Source organism: Rhinoraja longicauda, chromosome 1, assembly GCF_053455715.1.
Source record: "Rhinoraja longicauda isolate Sanriku21f chromosome 1, sRhiLon1.1, whole genome shotgun sequence".
Lineage (NCBI taxonomy): Eukaryota > Metazoa > Chordata > Chondrichthyes > Rajiformes > Arhynchobatidae > Rhinoraja > Rhinoraja longicauda.
In genome coordinates, this window is record NC_135953.1 from 15,097,527 (window position 1) to 15,118,539 (window position 21,013).

At 46.3% G+C, this 21,013-nt stretch overlaps 1 protein-coding gene across 1 annotated transcript in view; it reads right to left on the reverse strand.

Annotated features, from left to right (window-relative positions):
* Positions 1–21,013, reverse strand: part of mavs (mitochondrial antiviral signaling protein) — a 74,113-nt gene that overhangs the window by 50,538 nt on the left and 2,562 nt on the right. The window lies entirely within an intron of this gene.

Below are 21,013 nucleotides of genomic sequence, written 5' to 3' on the forward strand. Positions count from 1 at the left end.
ATTGCCATAATAAGTATTTTGATTCCCTCTTCCAATGTTCTTACTTTACCACTGCCTGACAACAGGAAGAATGACTCATCTCCACGTCTCTCTCGCTCTCAATGCAGTGAAGTGATTAGATTATAATAGCATGACTGACTTTGGCAACCTATTGTGAGAGGCAAGGGTGAGACAGGCAACTCCATTATATAAATTATCAGGCAGCAGTCTGCTGCTCAAACCACATCATTGCCTGTAACATGGTCACTTTTTTTAATGATTTTGATGCTTACCACAATTTAGGATTTAGCCCCACCTTCCCAAAGTCAATTTGCAGTTGTTTTCTCCTTGTGAAAAAATGATTTATTCTGTCTATACTTGCAGTGATATAAATAATGAAAGGTTGCATTTATATTGCACGTTCCAATGTGTCAGGACATCTCAAACTCATTTTAAACCAGTGATGGACTTCTGAACGGTTGGAATGTTATGCAGTTGTCCGTCTGAGACATGTAGACCATGGGGGCATTGAGCAGAGGATGGTCTCATTTCTACTAGTTTTCTATTTTTTTCTCTTTTCTGCAGAATGTGCTTGACCATAAAAGCACGTAGCAATTTGAATATAGCTTCATAAACACCAATGTAATAATGATACGATAATTTGCTTTGCATTCCGCTGCTCGAGGAATAAATATTCTGCAGGCTATTTGCGTTTCAGCATGAATCATTTTACACTCTTTTCTGCAGAATGTGCTTAACCATAAAAGCACGTAGCAATTTGAATATAGCTTCATAAACACCAATGTAATAATGATACGATAATTTGCTTTGCATTCCGCTGCTCGAGGAATAAATATTCTACAGGCTATTTGCGTTTCAGCATGAATCATTTTACACCTTTTCTTGGTTGTCACTCAAGGTTCAAAAATAAAATACCACAGATGCTCAAAATCAAAGAGAAGAGGAAATTGCTGGAAATAGCATATCAATCTGGATGAACTGAAAACCAGTTAGTTTAGTTTGTACCGAGGTAAAGTGAAAAGCTTTTGTTGCGTGCTATCTAATCAGTGGAAAGACAATACATGATTACAATCGTACCATCCACAGTGTAGATACAGTGTAGATAAAGGGAATAACGTTTAGTGCAAGGTAAAGTCCAATTAAAGGAAGTCTGAGTGTCTATCTCACCTACCTTAGAGAACTGAGGGACTGCTGTGTGCTCTGTATTACAGAAACATGTCTCTCCACTGCCTCACCTGAGGGCTTTGCAGCAGGTGGACTGTACAGTGTCCTTAGGCAAGGTAATAGGTGGAGGGCTCTGCTTTTTCATGAACTCTGAGTGGAGCTCAGATGTGGCGGTCCTGGCAAGCTCCTGCTCCCCAGACCGGGAATACCATGCGGTGGGGTGTTGCCCTGACCACCTGCTATGGGAGTTCACTTGGCTATCCTGACAGCAGTCCACATCCCACCCCATGCTGGACTAAGCTTGGGGAACTACACGCCTTCACTAATAACCTTGAAATGAAGAACCCCGAGGCTTTATTCATAACTAGACCAAGTGGACCCGTTGGGCCCAAACCTCTTCTGCATTGGTGCAGCACCCTCTCCTCCTTCTTCCCCTCACCCTCCTCCCTCCCACCTTCTCCCTCCCCTATCCCTCCCCCCTTCCCCTCCCCCCTGCTCCACCCCCTCCTCCCCCTCCCTCCACCTCCCCTTCCCCTCCCCTCCTTTCCCCTCCCCCTTCCCCCCACTCCATCCCCCTCAACCCCCCTTATCCCCCCTCCCTCCCACCTTCCCCTCCCCTCCATTCCCCTCCCCCCTTCCCTCACCCCCACTCCACCCCCGTCAACCCCTCTTATCCCTCCCTCCCTCCCTCCCTAGGAGATAGATTTAAACTTTAAAATGTAAACTTTAAAACTTTAAAAATATAACACCGATTTCAATGAAACTTCTTCCATTAGCACCAAAGGGATGACGGTGAGTAAGGTGGGCCTAAAACTGTTGCGCTATCATGTACCGTTTTGGCTGTACTTCAGAAACAAACAAACAACAATTGAGAGTTTTAGTATATAGATATCTGGGGAGTTCAATCAGACCAACCTCAAGAGTGCGCAACCAAAATACTATTGGCAAATCTCCTTCCCAACTAGAGGCCACAACACTGCTGCACAACCACCAGAAGTGCATACCATTCCATTCCCAGGCTGCACTTTGGCAAATCTGACCACATGACTCCCTGCTTACAAGCAGAAACTGAAGCAGAAGGATCCGATACAAAACGTTGTGCAGTGCTGGTCTGAGGAAACAGATGAGATCCTTTGCAACTGCCTTGAGTCAGTGGACTGGTTTATATTCAAGGACTCTGTGCTTAACCTTGATGACTGTGCCACTGCTGCCACGGACTTCATTAGCAAGTTGCAGAGGAGTGGGTCCCAAAGAAGACAATACATGTGCTCCCCAATCAGAAACCAAGGGTGAACATTGAGTTCCACGCCCAATTGAGTCCAAGTCTGCACTGTTCAAATAAACTGATCCCGAGCTGTCCAAGGAAACTAGTTATGACCTTTCCAGAGCCATTAAAGATGCAAAGAGAGAAATCTGGACCAAGCTGGAGTGCCATGGCAATGACGCAGACACTACAAGGCTTTCACGCTATTGCAAAATTCCACGTTGTGGGACGAATAAAGGATTAATATTATTATTATTATTATTATTATTATTATTATTATTATTATTATTATTATTATTATTATTATTATTATTATTATTATTATTATTATTAGTAATATTATTGTTATTATTATATGCTACAAAGCAAAGTTGGCAGTATCAACACCAATAATGGACCCCTCCCTAATTAGCTCGATGCAATCTATGCCCACTTTGAACAGAAGGTCGGTGGAGGAACACCACTTGCCCCGCCAGTCTCGGGCGCACCTGTACCAATAGTTACCGTGCTTGCCTGAGCATGAATCATAGAAAAATAGAAACATAGGTGCAGGAGGAGGCCGTTTGGCCCTTCGAGCCAGCACCACCATTCAATGTGATCATGGCTGATCATCCACAATCAGTAAACCGTGCCTGCCTTCTCCCCATACCCCATGATTCCACGATCCCCTAGATCACTATCTAACTCTCTTTTAAATTCATCCAGTGAATTGGCCTTCTGTGGCAGAGAATTCCACAAATTCACAACTCTCTGGGTGATTTTTTTTTCCACTCATCTCAGTTTTAAATGGCCTCCCCATTATTCTTAGACTGTGGCCCTTGGTTCTGGACTCCCTCAGCATTGGGAACATTTTTCCTGCATCTAGCTTGTGCAGTCCTTTCATAATTTTATACGTTCCTATAACATCTCCTCTCATCCTTCTAAATTCCAGTGAATACAAGCCTAGTCTTTCCAATCTTTCCTCATATGACAGTATCGCCATCCCGGGGATTAACCTCGTGAACCTACGCTGCACAGCCTCAATGTCCTTCCTCAAATTAGGAGACCAAAACTGCACACAATACTCCAGATGTGGTCTCACCAGGGCTCTGTATGACTGCAGAAGGACCTCTTTACTCCTATATTCAAATCCACTCATTATGAAGGCCAACGTGCCATTAGCTTCCTTCACTGCCTGCTGTACCTGCATGTTTACTTTCAGTAACTGGTGTACAAGGACACCCAGGTCTCGTGGCACTTCCCTTTTACCTAATCTGACAGCAATGAGATAATAATCTACCTCCTTGTTTTTGCCGCCAAAGTGGATAACCTCACATTTATCTACATTATACTGCATCTGCCATGCATCTGCCCACTCACTCAATCTGTCCAAGTCACCATGCAATCTCCTAGCATCCTCTTAATAGTTCACACAGCCGCCAAGCTTTGTGTCATCTGCAAACTTGCTAGTGTTACTTTTAATTCCATCATCCAAATCATGAATATATATTGTAAATAGTTGTAGCCCCAGCACTGAGCCTTGCGGCACTCCCACCTGCCACTGCCTGCCATTCTGAAAAGGACCCGTTTATTCCTACTCTATGCTTCCTGTCTGTCAATACCCTACCCCCAATACCATGTGCTCTAATTTTGCACACTAATTTCCTGTGTGGGACGTTATCATAGGCTTTCTGAAAGTCCAGATACACCACATCCACTGGCTTTCCTTCATCTATTTTACTTGTCACATCCTTAAAATATTCCAGAAGATTAGACAAGCAGGATTTCCCCTTCATAAATCTATTCTGACTTGGATCAATCCTTTTACTGCTATCCAAATGTGCCGTTATTGCATCTTTAATAATTGACTCCAGCATCTTCCCCATCACCGATGTCAGGCTAACTGGTCTATAATTCCCCGTTTTCTCTCTCGCTCCTTTCTTGAAAAGTGGGATAACATTAGCTACCCTGCAATCCACAGGTACTGATCCTCAACCTATAGAACACCTATTGATCACCAATGCGTCCACGATTTCTAGAGCCACCTCCTTGAGTACCCTGGGATGCAGACCATCAGGCCCTGGGGATTTATCGGCCTTCAGTCCCACCAGTCTACCCAATACTATTTCTCGCCTAATGCAAATTTCACTTCAGTTCCTCTGTCTCCCTAGATTCTCTGTCGTCTGGTACAGGGATCTCCAAACTATGGCCCGTGGACCACATCTGGCCCGCCACGAGATTTTATCCGGCCCATAGCAAGCTCTTAGACGGCGGGGACTGGAGGCAGAAGCTGCCGGCGAAGGGTCGCCGGAGAGCGGATCGCCACTGACCCTGAGCCGGGACAAGGCGAGAGATCGCAGCGCCCCATCGCAAACAAAAAACTCAAGGAGACTTCCCTCCTCGCTGCCGCCGCTCACTTCAGGGAGAGGGGGATGGGGAGGGGAGAGAGTCACAGTAGAGGGAGCAGCGGGTGAGAACGGGAGCGCGGGGAGGGTGTCAGAGGGTCCGGTGAAGGAGCGCCGCCACTTGCCGGTACTGCTCCCTCCCTCTCTCTCTCCCCTCTCCCCTCTCCCTCTCTCCCAGCACCAGCGAGATCTGTGCCGCTGCTCCAATCTCTTCCCCGGCCCCGTCTCCCTCTAGCGCAGCAAAATACGAACAAACACAAGTGAAACTTCCCTCCTCGCCGCCCCGGGGTTGCGGGGCTTCTGAACAACAACTGCAACGCATTTGTTCTTATTTTGCTGTGTTAGAGGGAGACGGGGCCGGGGAAGAGAGTGGAGCAGCGGCGCAGATCTCGCTGGCGCTGGGAGAGAGGGGGAGGGAGAGGGAGAGAGGGGGAGGGAGAGGGAGAGGGAAGGAGCAGCCCCTGCAAGTGGCGGCGCTCCTTTACCGGACCCTCTGACACCCTCCCCCTCCCTGCGCTCTCGTTCTCACCCGCTGCTCCTTCTACCCCCCCACTCTCTCCCCCCCCCCCCCCTCCTCTCTCCCAGTGGTGGTCACTGTATTTTTTCTGTTTTATAAAAAATTGTATATATATATTCCAATATTTCAAGCTCTTTTTAAAAATTGAATATTATTTATTTGTTGCCATATAAACCTAAGGTAAACTAACCTAACCTAACCTAACCTAGTTTAACCTTTCCTAATCTAATCTAACGTAACCCAGTCTAAACTTTTTTGAGTTCATTAAATTTATAAAACTCACACTACTTTATTTTTTTCCTACGGGCCGCAAAAATGTGCCAAATATATAATGTGGCCCTTATGCTGAAAGGTTTGGAGGCCCCTGCTCTAGTACATCTGGGAGATTGTTTGTGTCTTCCTTAGTGAAGACAGAACCAAAGTACCTGTTCAACTCTTCTGCCATTTCCTTGTTCCCATAATAATTTCACCTGTTTCTGTCTTCAAGGGACCCACATTTGTCTTTACTAATCTTTTTCTCTTAACTTACCTAAAAAAAGCTTTTACTATCCTTCTTTATATTCTTGGCCAGCTTACCCTCGTACGTCATCTTTTCACCCCGTATAGCCCTTTTTGTTACCTTCTGGTGTCCTTTGAAAGTGGCCCAATCCTCTGGCTTCCCGCTACTCTTTGCTGTGTTATACATTTTTTCTTTTAGTTTTATTCCATCCCAACTTCCCTTGTCTGCCATGGTTGCCTCTTGCTCCCCTCAGAATCATTCTACCTCTTTGGAATGAAATGATCCTGCATCATCTGGATTATGCCCAGAAATCCCTGCCATTGCCGTTCCACTGTCATTCCTACTAGGATCTTTTTCCAGCTCCTCTCTCATGCCTTCATAGTCCCCTTTGTTCAACTGCAACACTGACACTTCTGATTTAAGCTTCTCCCTCTCAAATTGCAGATTAAAACTTATCATATTATGGTCACTACCTCCGAGCAGTTCCTTTGCCTTGAGTTCCCTTATTAAATCTGGTTCATTGGACAACACTAAATCCAGAATTGCCTTCTCTCTGGTAGGCTCCAGTATAAGATGCTCTGAGAATCCATCCTTGACGCACTCTACAAACTCCCTTTCTTGGGGTCCAGAACCAACCTAATTTCCCCAGTCTACCTGCATATTGAAATCCCCCATAACCACAGTGGCATTACCTTTGTTACATGCCAATTTTAACTCCTGCTGCAACTTGCACCCTATATCCGGGCTACTGTTTGGGGGCCTGTAGATAACTCCCATTAGAATCCACAGAAAGCAACTGGCTCGGATGGTGTTCTCAGGACCTGTGGAAACCAGCTGAGGTATTCACAGACCTTTATCTTCTCACTACTCATTTATGGGATCCCCACCTGCTTCACGAAGACCACTATTATCCCAGTGTCAAAGAAATGGGTTGACTAGGGTTGTGTTCACTGGAAGGATGTGAAGGGGTCTTACAGAAACAGATAAAATTCTTAAAGGATTGGACAGGCTAGATGCAGGAAAAATGTTCCCGATGTTGGGGGAGTCCAGAACCAGGGGTCACAGTTTAAGAATAAGGGGTAGGCCATTTAGGACTGAGATGAATCTGTGGAATTCTCTGGCACAGAAGGCAGTGGTGGCCAATTCACTGGATGTTTTCAACAGAGAGTTAGCTCGTAGGGCTAAAGGGATCTTAGGGAATAAGCAGGAACGGGGCACTGATTTTAGATGATCAGCCATGATCATATTGAAGGGCCGAATGACCTACTCCTGCACCTATTTTTCAATGTTTCTGTGTTCTATGTTTCTAAAAGTAAGGTAGTATGACTTAATGATTATCAGACATCTTGGACTGAAAGGCCCATTTCTGTGCTGTACTGTTCTGTTTTATCCTGTAATCCAAGCGACATTCTAGCAAACCTCTTCTGCATCCTTTTTAAAGTCACCACATCCTTTCTCTGATGCATTGACAACAACTGCATACAATACTCCAAATGTGATCTAACCAAAGTCATATACAGCTGCAACATGACTTCCCAACTTGTAAACTCCACGCCCCAAGATATATAGGCAAGTACATGAAATTCCTGCTTTACCACCCTATCTACTTGTGTTGCCACGTTCAGGGAGCTATGTGTTTGCACAGATATTCACACAATTTTAACCATGAACCAATTATTAATAAAGAGACAAGAAAATGCTAGAAACAAAGTACTGGAGGAACTCAGCAGCTCAGGCAGCATCTGTGGATGGAATGTACATGCAACGTTTTGGGTTGGGACCTTTCTTCAGACCAGTTATGACTTATTGTTCAGGTGAAAGGCAATACATAGAGGCCTGCATATCTTCCCTGAAAAGTACATTATTTGGGATAGAGAGGAGGACAGATGACATAAGCTGTAAAATAAAGAACTAATTTTCTCCATTCTTCCTTGTTCAACGTAGGTCAGACTGGAAATTCTGGTAGTCTGAAGAAGGGTTCTAACCAGAAACGTTACCTTTTTTTCCCCTCCAGCGATGCTGCCTGACCCATTGAGATAATCTAGCACTTTGTGCCTATCTTTGCAAATTCAAAAAGGTGGGATTTAATCTCTTAGCATTAATATTTCAGCCATTCTGAAATATTCAGGGGTTATGGGAAGACGGCAGGAAAAAAGGGTTAAGTGGGAGAGATAGATCAACCATGATTGAATGGCAGAGTAGACTTGATGGTCCGAATGGCCTCATTCTGCTCCTAACACTTATGACCATTCTCTTTGTCAGAATTGGGAAAGCTAAAACAAAAAACGGACTTATTTTATTTCTCTTTCACACTTCTGATAAAGTGTCCTTGATTTATGTCTCATTTTACAGGTGGTGTCTAATCTGCTGAGCGTTTCCAGCAATTTCTTATTTTTTCATATTTTGACAATTTGCAGGTTTTCTTAGTTCAGTGAAAGTCTTGTCTATATACATTTTATTCCCAGGCCAGACACCAAACTCCAGAAATGGACACTGCATTGCAAGTTCGATAAATGGAAGCGATTTATCAGGGACACAAAGGAAAAGATTCAAGTATGATTGCAAAACATTTCTTCTGACTCCGATGAATCTTTGCCACATGACCAGTCAAAATGGTGGAGTATTGGTAAGGCCATGAGATCCTCGTCTATGTGCAAGACCATGAGCTCATGGAAACCCAGCAGAAACAGAGCATTATCATAAACTACCCTTCCGCCTGTCCCGTCAGACACCACTGCATCACCTGTAATAAAGTCTGCAGGTCTAAATTGACCCTACATCAGTCACCACAAAACCCACTAGCTAAACAGTTGTATTCATTCAAGTTACATGGGCTTTGCAGGCTGAGCCAGCATTTCATTGCCCATGGTTAGTTTCCTTTGAGAAGGTGGTGGTGTGCGGCCTTCTTGTAGTTATATTGCTTTACAGTGACATAGCTAATTCTCAATCCCAAGGATCAATCGAAGATGGTGCCAACACTGAACATACAATGACAACTACATATAAACATTTTAAAATTTACAATTTAACAATAGGAATATCTATATACTAAAACTCTTGTTTGTTTGTTTGTTCCTGAACTACAACCAAAACGGTACACGATAGCGCGACAATGTTAGGTCCACCCAACTCACCGTCGGAGTGTAAGAAAATAACTGCAGATGTTGGTACAAATCAAAGGTATTTATTCACAAAATGCTGGAGTAACTCAGCAGGGCAGGCAGCCTCAGGAGAGAAGGAATGGGTGATGTTTCGGGTTGAGACCCTTCTTCAGACTCCTGCAGTCGTCCCTTTGGTACTAAGAAGTTTCACTGAAATCGGTGTATTGTAGCGAGTCCAAATCGAGCGATGTTATCAAAAGACTTCATTCTTGGTAAAAACCGTGACAAACGCAACGCACTTACTTTTGGACACACACTAACTTAGCTAGCTAATCTAATCTCTAAACTCGAGTTTGGCGCCAGACACTCTAATACCTCACGCTCCCGCACCCCGTGACCCGTAAGCCAATCCGTGGGTTCTAGACCCCCTGGCCAATCCGTATGCCCCTACATGACCCCCCCCCCAGAACCCTCGAAACCATACCTCACTGGCGCCCGAACCTCCCGCCCGGAACGTGTACGGAGGGGGGAAGCCGATACCACCTGCGTGACAGGAGGCGGGGAGGACGCTGCCGCTAGAGGCGATGGAGGGTCCACTGGAGCGGAGGGTGTAGGTGACGGGGAGCGCTTGATCGGCAACAGCGGCCTGGGCCCAACCATAGGCGGCGGGGGGCCGAGAGGTGGCAAACAGGGCGCCGCTGGTGGGACGGGGAGGTCCTGGTCCAAATGGGCCGGCTTGAGCCGGGATACCGAAACGAGCTCCTGGCGATTACCCACCTGCAAGGTGAAGGTGACAGTCCCTCTTTTCAGCACCTGGAACGGGCCCTGGTAAACCGGCCGAAGAGGGGGGCGGTGGGAATCTTTCCGAAGGAACACGAAATCACAGTCCCGCAAGTCCGACGGAATGTGGACTGCTGTGCTTCCATGACTGGAGGTCGGGACTGGAGCCAGAGAACCCACCCGTGCCCGAAGGGAACCCAAAACTGACGTGACGGACGGTGGCAAGGCGGGAGTGGAAGGGAGAATGTCACCTGGCACCCGCAGGGGCGAACCGTAGACGAGCTCGGCCGAGGATGTGCCCAGCTCAGCCTTCGGGGCCGTATGAATGCCGAGGAGGACCCAAGGCAGCTGGTCAGCCCAATCGTGGCCGGTCAGGCGGGCACAGAGGGACGCCTTCAGCTGCCGATGGAAGCGCTCAACCATCCCGTTGGCTTGGGGATGATAGGCGGTGGTTGCTGTAAGCGAGACCCATACAGCTGTGTCAGCACGGCCCAGAGGGACGAGGTGAACTGGGACCCCCGATCTGTGGTGATGATAGCCGGGACGCCGAAACGGGCCACCCAATGCAACGCCAGGGCCCGTGCACAGGAGGCCGCCGAGGTGTCCGACAACAGGAGCGCCTCCGGCCAACGCGTAAACCGATCAACCACCGTCAGCAGATGAGTATAACCCCTGGAATAGGGCAATGGACCCACCAAATCCACGTGGATGTGGAAAAAACGGACTGGGGGAACCTCGAATCTCTGGTATGGGGGCTGGACATGGCGATGAACTTTGGAGGTCTGGCACGGAATGCAGGCACGTGCCCAGGCTGCCACCTGCTTCCGCAGGCCGTGCCAGACAAATCGGGCGGCCACCATGGCTGAAGTCGCCCTGATGGACGGATGTGCCAGGCCATGAATGGCCTCAAAAACCTTACGCCGCAGGGCGGTCGGCACCACCGGGCGAGGGCGTGGAAGGGAAACGTCGCACCACAACTTGGTACCTGTGGGGCCGCACGCCACCTGTTCCAGACGCAGTCCCGAGGCTGTGGAGGCGTACACCACGGCAGTTCCTTCCAGGCGCTGAGCCTCCGCTAGCTCCTGGAAATCCACCTGTCCGCCTACCGCGGCTACGGAGGGAATGGCCAGCCGGGACAGGGCATCGGCAACGGCGTTAAGCCTACCCGCAATATGACGGACATCAGTGGTGAACTCCGAAATCAGGGTGAGGTGCGCTGCTGGCGAGCCGACCACGGATCAGAAACCTTAGCAAAAGCGAATGTCAGAGGTTTGTGATCCGTGTAGGCCACAAAAGAGCGGCCCTCCAAAAAATAACGGAAGTGGCGGACCGCTAAATAGAGGGCCAGGAGCTCCCTATCGAATGCACTATATTTGAGCTCAGCTCGAGAGAGTTGCCGGCTGAAAAATGCCAGGGGCTGCCAGTGACCGTCGACCTGCTGCTCCAAAACCCCACCCACCGCCACGTCCGAGGCGTCCACCGTCAGAGCCGTGGGGGCGGAGGAGCGCGGGTGTTCTAGCATGGTGGCGTTGGCGAGGGCCTGTTAGACCGCGACAAAAGCCGTCTCTGCAGCTGCGGACCATACCAACTCAGCGGGGCATTGAAAAAGGGGGCGCATGACCCGAGCTGCTGCAGGCACGAACCGATGATAAAAGTTCACCATGCCCACGAATTCCTGCAGGCCCTTGATGGTAGTAGGGCGTGGGAAAGAGCGGACCACGTCCACCTTAGCTGGCAAAGTAGTGGCACCGGCCGGTGAAACCCGGTGACCCAAAAAATCTACCACTGACAGGCCGAATTGGCATTTGGACGGATGGAGAATCAGGCCGTGGTTTTGCAGCCTCTGGAACACCATGCGGAGGTGGACTAAGTGTTCCTGGATCGAACGGCTGGCAATCAAAATGTCATCGAGGTAAATAAACACGAACGGCAACCCTCGACCCACCCGGTCCATCAGACGCTGGAATGCCTGAGCTGCGTTTTTAAGGCCGAAAGGCATACGCAACCACTCAAACAACCCGAACGGAGTAATGGTAGCCGTCTTTGGAACGTCCGGCGGGTGGACCGGGATCTGATGATATCCCCGCACTAATTCGATCTTAGAAAAAATTGTAGCCCCCTCCAGGCTGGCTGAGAAGTCCTGTATGTGCGGAATCGGGTAGCGGTCCGGCCGTGTTGCCGCGTTGAGTCGTCGGAAATCCCCACATGGTCTCCACCCCCCAGATGCTTTGGAAACCATATGCAAGGGGGAGGCCCACGGACTACTCGAAGGCCGAACAATTCCCAGCCTCTCCAAGTTTAGGAACTCCTCTCGAGCCATGGCCAGCTTGTCGGGTGGGAGGCAAAAACCGGCGGCAGCTCGGTCGGGATGAAATGAACGACCCCATGCTTCTCGGAAGGTGCATCGAATCGCTGAACGAGGAGCTGCGGGAAGTCTGCTAGGACCGCATCGAACTGACCGGGGGCCGTGGTAATGGCCTGGATCGCTGGGCGGGGTGGGGCGGCGCTGGGAGGAGCCGCAGGCCCCGTACCTCAGGGCTGTACGCTAGCCGAGGGTTGCAGGCTCCTCCCGCGGACATCTGCGACCAACGAAAACGCCCCTAGGAAATCCGCACCCAAAATGGCCTGGCCCACATCCGCAACGATGAAATCCCAACATTAGGTCCTGGACTCGAAGGACAGGGACATGGCCCTTTTACCGTAAGTGCGGATGGGGCTACCATTCACCGCAATGAGGGGCGGGCCCTTCCCCCCCGCTCGAACTTCGCAGTCATAGGGGGGCACAATACTCAATACCGCTCCCGTATCCACCAGAAAGACGATCCCGGTACCTTGGTCCGTAGCGTAGAGGCGGCAGTTACGGCCAATCGAGACTACCTCTACATTCGATCGGCCCAGGCATTTCCCGGAAACGAACACGGGGCCCTGCAGCTTCGGGCCTCACTGCCCACCGCTGATGGAAGAAACACCAGCCGCGCCTATTCGGCCCTGTTGCTCGAGCCCGCTGCCAATAAACAGGCGCCGCCGCCCCTTCTTGGCGGGCTGACTGCGAAATAGCGGCCGATGCGCCGCTCTCTCGGCCGCTCCCCCGACGGCCGCTGGGCCTCAAGACCCGATTAACCGAGTCGTCTCAGGTGTGTCGCTCCCTGACGAGCGCGTCGACTTTCTCGGCGAACGCTACCGGATCTTCAAACGAGACATCCGCCAACACTAACCTGACGACCCTGGGTAGTTTCTCCCGAAAATCCGCTTCGAAAACCTTGCACGGCTGATGGTCGCCCATCAATGTCAGCATCTCGGTCATCAACTCCGACGGTAGCCGCTGCCCCAGGTCTGGTAAATGGAGGAGCTTCAGAGCCCGCTGGTTCTGGCTCCAGCCGAAAATCCTCAGTAGGAGCCTCTTGAGCCCCACGTACTGCTCTGTTTGGGGTGGACTGGTCAGGTACTGACCCACCCGCGCGGCAACCTCCGGCTGTAGACAGCTCACCAGGTGGTGGAACTTCTCCTGGTCTTCCTCCACCCTCTTAAGATGGAACTGGGATTCCGCCTGCACAAACCACAGGTGTGGCTGATGGGCCCAGAACGGCGGTAGGTGAACCTCGCCCGCGCTCGCTCCCACCTGCGACATGCTGTTGTGCTCTTCAATTCATCACGTCGAGGTCACCAATGTAGCGAGTCCAAATCGAGCGATGTTATCAAAAGACTTTATTCTTGGTAAAAACCGTGACAAACGCAACGCACTTACTTTTGGACTCACACTAACTTAGCTAGCTAATCTAATCTCGAAACTCGAGTTTGGCACCAGACACTCTAATACCTCGCGCTCCCGCACCACGTGACCCGTAAGCCAATCCGAGGGTTCTAGACCCCCTGGCCAATCCGTATGCCCCTACAGTATATTTTTAAAGTTATTCACATTTTAAAGCAAAGAGGTCCTTCTGCAGTTGTACAGAGCCCTGGTGAGACCACACCTGGAGTATTGTGTGCAGTTTTGGTCTGAGGAATTTGAGGAAGGACATTCTTGCTATTGAGAGAGTGCAGCGTAGGCTCACAAGATTAATTCCCGGGGTGGCGAGAATGTCATATGATGAAAGAATGGAGCGACTGGGCTTGTATTCACTAGAATTTAGAAGGATGAGGGGATCTTATAGAAACGTATAAAAATTATTAAAGGATTGGACACGCGAGATGCTGGAAACATGTTCCCGATGTTGGGGGAGTCCAGAACCACAGGGCCACAGTTTAAGAATAAGGGTAGGGCATTTAGAACAGAGATGAGGAAAAACGTTTTCAGACAGAGAGTTGTAAATTTGCAGAATTCTCTGCATCAGAAGGCAGTAGAGGCCAATTCACTGGATGCATTCAAAAGAGAGCTAGATAGAGTTCTTAGGGCTAGCGGAATCAAGGGATATGGGGATGAAGGCAGGAACAGGTTACTGATTGTGCATGATCAGCCATGATCACATTGAATGGTGGTGCTAGCTCGAAGGGCCGAATGGCCTACTCCTGCACCTATTGTCTATGTATCTATCTATTTATCTATGTAAATGTCACTCGTATCTGCCTCCACCTCCACCCCTGGCAATGTGTTCCAGGTTCCCACCACCCTCTGCATTTAAAAACAAAACCTTGCCTTGCACATCGCCATTAAACTTTCCCTATCTCATCTTTTAGCTGTGCCCTGTAGTATTGGAGATTTCCACCCTGGGAAATGTTCTGACTGTCTATCCTATCCATGCCTCTCATCATTTTATCATCTATCACGTTTCCCCTCAACCTCCGTTACAGGGAAAACAATCCAGCTCTATGCAACCTCTCCCTCTTGCTAAAACGTTCTAATCCAGGCAGCATTCTGGTAAAAATACAGGTGAATATTCTTGTAAATACACAGGCAGTTCCTGTGTTTCTGTTCCTGAGAACTGTCCATAGCCCATTTTCTGTAAGTAGGAAATGAACAATTTCTTCCAAAATCAAGATAAGAAACCAATTGCCTGAAATAGCTGAACTGCTGCTTCCTGGTGTACTATTTTCTTTTCTCTCAGTACTGCTTATTAGCTGTTCAATTTTGTACAGATACTCATATCATATCAGTCTGTGCACACTTCCTATAATTCATTCATTTCATCAAATATCTCCTATATTCCCCCTAACTCTAACCAAAATTAAGCTAATGGAACATACGCTGTACTTAATTGTTAATGAATACATTGTACAACTAGTTTTCATTTCTGTAAATTACTTTCCTATCGTGAAAAATTCATTAACATTTTTGAGAGAATTTGCTGAAGTCAGTTATTCCGGATTTCTGTTAAGTCAGGTATTCCGTACCTGGGGAGCCCCTGTGACTTGGATAGAGTGACTTGGATAGATTAGGCGAGTGGGCAAATGCATGGCAGATGCAATATAATGTGGATAAATGTGAGATTATCCACTTTTGCGGCAAGAACAAGAAAGCAGAGTATTACCTGAATGGTGACCGATTAGGAGAAGGGGAGATGCAACGTGACCTGGGTGTCATGGTGCACCAGTCATTGAAAGCAAGCATGCAGGTGCAGCAGGCAGTGAAGAAAGCGAATGGTATGTTGACATTCATAGCAAGAGGATTTGAGTTTAGGAGCAGGGAGGTTCTACTGCAGTTGTACAGGGCATTGGTGAGACCGCACGTGGAGTATTGTGTGCAGTTTTGGTCTCCTAATCTGAGGAAAGACGTTCTTGCCTTAGAGGGAGTACAGAGAAGGTTCACCAGATTGATCCCTGGGATGGCGGGACTTTCATATGAAGAAAGACTGGATAGACTAGGCTTGTACTCGCTGGAATTTAGAAGACTGAGGGGGGATCTTATAGAAACATATAAAATTCTTAAGGGGTTGAAGAGGCTAGATGTGGGAAGATTGTTCCCAATGTTGGGGGAGTCCAGAACCAGGGGTCACAGCTTAAGGATAAGGGGGAAGTCTTTTAGGACCGAGATGAGAAAACATTTCTTCACACAGAGAGTGGTGAGTCTGTGGAATTCTCTGCCACAGAAGGTAGTTGAGGCCAGTTCATTGGCTATATTTAAGAGGGAGTTAGATGTGGCCCTTGTGGCTAAAGGGATCAGGGGGTATTGAGAGAAGGCAGGTACAGGTTACTGAGCTGGATGATCAGCCATGATCATATTGAATGGCGGTGCAGGCTCGAAGGGCCGAAGGGCTGAATGGCCTACTCCTGCACCTATTTTCTATGTTTCTATGTATCTTCAATCTTAAAAAACATTGCAAGGCACATCACAGGAGGTTTAGCACCCTTGACACTGGCTCAAGTGAGGAGATGTTGGAGTAGACCATCAAGAGCTTGACCAAATAAAGGAGAAGAAAGAGAGAGAAGTGGAGAAGTTTTGCAAGTGAATTCCAAACCTTAGGGACTTGGAGTTTGAAGAACCAACCAGCAGTGTTGGAGTGATTAAATTCAGTTATGTTCAAGAGGCCAGAAATGCAGATATCTTGAGAGGTTGTGAGGTAGCAACAGCTGACAGAGTCAGGGCGTTGCATTGCCTTAGGGTGAATTGATTTTTTAAAACTTGAATTTATAACTTCAGCATTGTTTAACTGGAGCAAAGTCAACAAACATGATGGTGATGAGGGACCTTACGCAAGATAAAAGGGTCTGGATGATCCTCTAAGTCATTTGAATTATCATTTAGTGTGCAATTTGTGAGTAACTTATCGAGCATTTGAATTTAATGGAACAATTTTTTAACAGTCAACTCTATGATTCATAACATATTAATCCAAACATTCTTTGTTATGACTTGTTCAGAGAAATTGCAGTGAATATTTTAGACTAGTATGTAGTATCCTTTAGACAAACTGTATTTGAGAAAAAGGTAACTACAATCAAGTTGCTTTATCTTTCCAATTATTTTTAGTTGTTATTCGGATATACATAATCTGCCAGCCTAGTGATCAAACACTGAATACTGATAAACATTAGCTGGGCCATTGCAACAGAACTGTGTAAACCTTTAATTACCAAACTACTCAAGGATATGATAGTTTCTAGGGAGCATATAGAAAGATTTATTACAAGGAAAGCGGAGGGGATTATTTCTAAAGTTGAAGTTGCGAGAATTATAGTTATGGGGAGAGACTAGGATTGTTTTTAATTCAAAGCAAAGGAGACGGAGTGAAAATTTAAATGAGATATATGAACTTAGGATGAGGTGGCCAGGGTAAATAGGGAAATGGGTCATTTCTATCAGCGAGTTCAGTAAATAGGAGGCTTGGATCTAAAGTAATTGGAAGCAGGATTCGGAGGGGAATTGAGGAAAATAAAATCACTCAATGGACTATGCAGAACTGGAACTCACCGCCTGAATGACTGCTGGAGGTAGAAGCTCTCAACTCATTTTAAAGGTATCTGGATGAGCACTTGAAGACAAACAAGACTTTGGAACAAGAGCTGGGAAGTGATATTAATCTAATGCTAATTTTTGGTCATGGGCCCGATATGAAGAATGGCCTCTATTGGGCCATGATTCCCATGATTCATAATAAATAGACATAAAATATCATGCCACCACAGATTCAGATTTGTTTATTGTCATATACACCGGGATTCAATGAAATTTCTAGTTTGCCTGAAGCTCAGAATAAACATAAATGCAATAGTAGGTTAGTTACTGAAAATTGGAGAATTCAATGTTCATATGTTAGGTTGTAAGCTGCTTAAGAGGAATATGCGGTGCTTTTTCTCCAGTTTGCTCACTCTGCAAATAGAGGAGGCCAAGGACAGAAAGGTCAGTACTTTTAGTTTAGTTTATTAGTCATGTGTTCAGAGGTTCAGAGAAAAGCTTTTATTTGCATGCTATCCAGTCAGAGAAAAAACTATCCATCAATGGGAAGGGGAGTTAAAATAGTTAGCAACAGTGAGAACCAGCAGGCCTCAGTGAACTAAGCGCAAATGTTCGGCAAAATGGTCGCTGAGTCTAAGCTTGGTCTCACTGACATAAAGAAGGCCACATTGGGAACACCAGATGCAGTAGATAAGGTTTGAGGAGGAGCATGTGAACGTCCGTCTCATTTGGAAGAACTACTGGGGTCTCTGGATGGATGTGAGGGAGGAGGTATAGGGATAGATGTTGCATCTCCTGCGGTTGCAGGGGAAAGTACTTGGGGAACAGGTGGTTTGGGTGGGTAGGGATGAGTGAACTAAGGAGCTGAGGAGGGAGGGGTCTCTGCAGAAAGGGCTATGGATAGGAAGATGTGACTGATGGTGGGATCACATTGACGGTGGTGGAAATGTTGGAGATTGAGGTGTTAGATGGGGAGGCTGGTGGGGTGAAAGGTAAGGACCAGGTGAACACTGGTCCGTCTGGGGAAAGAGTGGTGAGAGCTGCACTATGGGACACAAAGGAGACGTGGGTGAGGGATCCATCCACAACAGATGGGGGGGGGTAAAACCATGTTTTAAAAAAAAGTACATCTTAGAATAAAAAGCCATCTTGGGAGCAGCACTTTGCGTCAATCCTTTGGCCGACAGCGAGGAGGGGCTGATGAGAATGAGGGGCTGACGAGAATGAAAGGTTCGCCTGCTGCCAATTGTGGTGGCAGACAGAAAATAGCTGTTCAGTGAACTTTTGTAGCTTTGTCGGCAGCAGAAACATGCCGACACATGTGTACTGCCTAGTTGAGGTCTGCTGTATGATTTTACCAGGTTTTATGTAAACCAAAACATTTCACTGCATCTAGGTACATGTGACAATAAGGTATAATTGAATTAAGTAGACCCTGAGCTTCTACCGTCCAATACTATGCTACTCTTTTTGTTGGTGCCTCGCTTTTCAATCTCTGTCCATACACTGGCAGGAGCAGTACTGAGAGATAATCAGACTGGCTGGCATGTGAGCGAGGGATGGAATGGTCGGCATACTTGATGATGGTGTAGCTCTCCCGATATGTTGTACAACACAGAAACAGATCTATAAGCCCACAATGTCTGTGCCGAACATGATGAAAAACTGAATGAATTCCTTCTGCCTGCACATGATCGATATCCCTCCATTCCCTGCATGACCGTGTGCTTGTCTAAGGGCAAGGGCATTTAAATGCCACTCTCGTGTCTGCTTTCACTACTACTCCTGGCAGTGTGTTCCAGGCACCCACCACTCTCTGTGTTTAAAAAAAAACGTAAATAAAATTAAAAAAAACTTGCTCCACATATTTCTTTACACTTTTCCCCTTACCTTGAAACACTGCCCTCTCGTATTTGACATTTCCAGCTGAGGAAACAGATTCTGAATGTTTACCCTGTTTAAATGTGTCTCTCATAATTTTTTTAGCTTGTATCAGGTCTCCCCTCAGCCTCCAGGAAAGTAATCCATGTTTGTCCAACCTCTCCTTGTAGCTAATGGCCTGCACCCTCCCTGGAGCTTCTATATTCTTGTTGAAATGTGACTCTTATACTCAATGCCCCAGTATTCAGGTTAATATTTACACCCCAACGAACTTCACCAAAGCAGATTGTTTGGTCACTTCTCTCATTTTACAATTTTGGTTAATTTGTATTACGGATACCAGAAAATTAGGAGAAAATAATTACTTTCAAAATTAACCAGGAAACACTTTTAGAATATTTTGTGAATATCATGACAAGATGGCATAGAAGTTGTTGCATGGATATTTCAATTAGAAATTAGGAAGTACTGACATATTTCCATACTAATAGTGAATCAAAAAATATTACAAAATATAAGATGGGTTATACATGTACAGAAATGTTTAATACATTATATAAAACAGTATTGAATATATTTCCATAAAAGTGGAAATGTTTCTGTGCATAATAGATTGGAAAGATTATTTACAGCTTGCCAAGATTTGGCTGGTGTACATGACTTACATTTTGAGTTTGTCTCCTTCATCTGAAATCACCAAGGCTAAAATCGATTACTTATTGCTTCAGACACTCAGATTGTATCTGCATTCACCCACGACCTTCATGGAATTATGGAAGTTTAAGGCACAGATGAAGGTCATGCCTTGAATCTTCTTCACAATCTTAGTCAGTGGGGAAGTCATAATATTTGTCATCGTATTTTTAAATTATCTGAATCGTTTTGCATTGCTATCGGTTTTTTTCTTTCTTTCAAAAGCCATTCCTTTGACCTGGTTATTAATTGATTTTCATAATTTATCACCCATTCCTGGTCAGATGTCTTGATAAATGCAAAACCCTCTCGGATATTTGATTTAGAAAAACGTTACGATATAACATCAGTTGTTGTTACTCGTCACAGAAATATAAACAAAGCAGAATGTATGACTTTAAAATGGGACAATGCAATGAATGTATGCCTTTGTCTGGATATGCCATGTTTTCTATTTCACCACAAGAAGGTTAGACTTTGTGTCAACTCTGTATTGTGCAATGTGCAGAAAGGAACTGAAGATGCTGGTTTAAACCGAAGATAGACACAAAAAGTTGGAGTAACAGCGAGACAGACAGCATCTCTGGAGAAAAGGAATGGGTGACGTTTTGGATCGAGACCCTTCTTCAGACTGGTTAGGGATAAGGGAAATGAGAGATATAGACAATGATGTACAGAAAAAGCTGGAGTAATCATCGTCTATATCTCTTGTTTCCCCTATTGTGCAATGCTGTGTGTGATTTTAAAGTACTTCATATATTTGTACTAAGACAACATGGGTAGAGGAACAATTTTTCTTCCTGAGAGTGAACTAGCTGTGATTTATAGCAGTCTTAAAACTTAATTTGTGTAACGAGTATTTTATGATACCCATGTTGCTGTGGATTATTTCTCCAAAATTTATAACCTCAAAATGTGACTTACACTTTACCAATTATCCACTAGCTGCAGGCGCCATGGGACCTTATGCTAACACTTGATTTGAATACATGGGACAACCACATGATCGTATATATACTCATGTAGTTGGAATGGCTAAAGTCCTCTGCAGGAAGGCGGACTTCAGATCCACTGCTCAAATAGTATTACATTTTAAAGAACAGCTGACCGACATTTTTAAGTTGTTAAGAATTCATTGCTTTCAAAGGAATTTCAGATCGTTCAATTTTTTCTCTAAATTAAAAGTCTATTGATTAAAAAAACCCACTTATCTTAGCATGCAGGGAAAATAGAGGCTAAGTAACAGAAGAGGAAGCAGAGGTTAGAACGGAGACTCGGCAGATGGAAGAAACCAGGAAGTTTGGTCCCTCGGGATTGCTGTAATAAATAGGCAGTAGACATGGATAGAGAAAAAAAAATTGTTTCTGTTTTATGATTCATCATTAAGAAACAATTTGGGG